The sequence below is a fragment of the Nycticebus coucang genome, chromosome 3 (genome assembly GCF_027406575.1).
Source record: "Nycticebus coucang isolate mNycCou1 chromosome 3, mNycCou1.pri, whole genome shotgun sequence".
Classification (NCBI taxonomy): domain Eukaryota; kingdom Metazoa; phylum Chordata; class Mammalia; order Primates; family Lorisidae; genus Nycticebus; species Nycticebus coucang.
In genome coordinates, this window is record NC_069782.1 from 80,518,796 (window position 1) to 80,521,334 (window position 2,539).

General features: G+C 39.9%; 1 pseudogene; it reads left to right on the forward strand.

The window, feature by feature from the left end:
* Nucleotides 1-519: 519 nt before the first annotated feature.
* On the forward strand, nucleotides 520-1,215 carry LOC128581248 (high mobility group protein B1-like; annotated as a pseudogene).
* Nucleotides 1,216-2,539: the final 1,324 nt, after the last annotated feature.

Here is a 2,539-nt window from a genome sequence, read left to right on the forward strand (position 1 = left end):
GCTCGGCTATATTTTTGGTTGCAGCCGTCATTGTTGTTTGGCGGGTCTGGGCTGGATTCCAACCCGCCAGCTCAGGTGTATGTGGCTGGTGCCTTAGCAGCTTGAGCCACAGGCGCTGAGCCAGATAATCTTGTTTTTAAAAAGAGCTTCACAGGGCTCCACACCTGTAGCTCAGCCGCTAGGGCGCCAGCCACATACACCAGAGCTGTGGGTTCGAGCCCAGTCTCAGCCTGCCAAACAACGATGACAACTACAACCAAAAAATAGCCGGGCGTTGGGGTGGGTGCCTGTCATCCCAGTTACGTGGGAGCCCAAGGCAAGAGAATCACTGAAGCCCAAGAGTTTGAGGTTGCTGTGAGCTGTGAGGCCACAGCACTCTACCCAGGGTGACATCATGAGACTCTGTCTCAAAAAAAAGAAAGAAAAAAAGAGAAAGAGAGCGCTGGGGCAAGTGAGAGCCGGACAGGCACTGGGCAACTCTGCCTCTCTGAGGAAAAATAACTAAACACAGGCAAAGGAGATCCTAAGAAGCCAAGAGGCAAAATGTCATCATATGCATCTTTCTGCAAACTTGTCGGGAGGAGCCCAAGAAGCACCCAGCTGCTTCAGTCAACTTCTCAGAGTTTTCTAAGAAGTGCTCAGAGAGGTGGAAGACCATGTCTGCTAAAGAGAAAAGAAAATTTGAAGATACGGCAAAGGTGGACAAGGCCCGTTATGAAAGAGAAATGAAAACCTAGATCCCTCCTAAAGGGGAAACAAAAAAGAAGTTCAAGGATCCCAATGCACCCAAGAGGCCTCCTTCGGCCTTTTTCTTGTTCTGTTCTAAGTATTGCCCCCGAATCAAAGGAGAACATCCTGGCCTATCCATTGGTGATGTTGCAAAGAAGCTGGGGGAGATGCGGAATAACACTGCTGCTGATAACAAGCAGCCTTATGAAAAGAAGGGTGCAAAGCTGAAGGAAAAATACTAAAAGGATATTGCTGCATACCGAGCTAAAGGAAAGCCTGATGCAGTGAAAAAGGGAGTCGTCAAGGCTGAAAGAAGCAATAAAAAGAAGGAAGAAAAGGAAGATGAAGAGGACGAAGAGGAGGAAGATGAAGATGATGAAGATGATGAATAAGTTGGTTCTAGCGCAGTTTTTTTTTTCTTGTCTATAAAGCATTTAACCCCCTGTACACAACTCACTCCTTTTAAATAAAAAAATTGAAATGTAAGGCTGTGTAAGATTTGTTTTTAAACTGTACAGTGTCTTTTTTTGTAGTTAACATACTACTGAATGTGTCTTTAGATAGGCCTGTCCTGGTGGTATTTTCAATAGCCACTAACTTTGCCTGGTACAGTCTGGCGGTTGTAAATTGGCATGGAAATTTAAAGCAGGCTCTTGTTGGTGCACAGCACAAATTAGTTATATATGGGGATGGTAGTTTTTTCATCTTCAGTTATCTCTGATGCAGCTTATACGAAATAATTGTTCTGTTAACTGAATACCACTCCATAATTGCCAAAAAAAGTTGCAGCTGTTTTGTTGACATTCTGAATGCTTCTAAGTAAATACAATTTTTTTTTATTAGTTCTGTTATCCTTGTCATAGGTCTGAAATTTGTCTTCTTGAGGGGAAGCTAGTCTTTTGCTTTTTACCCATTATGGATCACATGAATTATTACATTGTTTATCATATGATTAGCTGATAAAAAGCTTTTTGTCTATGCACCCTATATATGACGGGGGTAATAAAAGTTAAATTGAGATAGTTTTCATCTATAACTGAAACTCCAAAGTTGATGACAAATTTCACATAGCCCATTTATATTTTACAAAGTGAAGAATATGCAATCTACTCGCAGCATGGGATTATTAGAATCAAACGTTTGGAAAGTCTGTCCTTGAAGGACTAATAGAAAAGTATGTTCTAATCTTTACATGAGGACTCTATTCTTTGACTCCCATTACCATGTAATGGCAGTTATATTTTGCAGTTCCCACATTAAAGAAGACCTGAGAATGTAGCCCCAAAAGTGTGAGCTTAAATTACAAGACTGCCATATTGCATTTTTTGTTGATGTTAGTCCTGGCAAAGACTTAAGAAAGTGCTGGCTGTAAATGTCTTTTTCCCATTTACCTAAATATGAACTGCTCAGGAAACTTCAGATTCTCCATTTAGAGTATCTTTAATTAATTGGGCCACCCTTTAAAATAATGCCACATTTAAAATCGGTTATATTTTCATGTATTGTGGTTTGCCCCTTTTTAAATCAAATTGATAGGAAAGAAGACGCTTAAACTTCGCATCTTAATACAAGTTACTCAATTTATTTGAATTTGATTTTTCCTTACAAAACCCACACTCATTCATTAGAGTCATGTTTATCTGCTTAGCAGTTTAGGGAACAATTTGGCAATTTTGTGGTTTTTGAGATTATTGTTCTCTTAAAGTGCCAGTATTTTAAAATAGCGTTCTTGTAATTTTACACGCTTTTGTGATGGAGGGCTGTTTTGTTATATAATTTTGACTTGGATTCTTTCCATTTGCATTTGTCT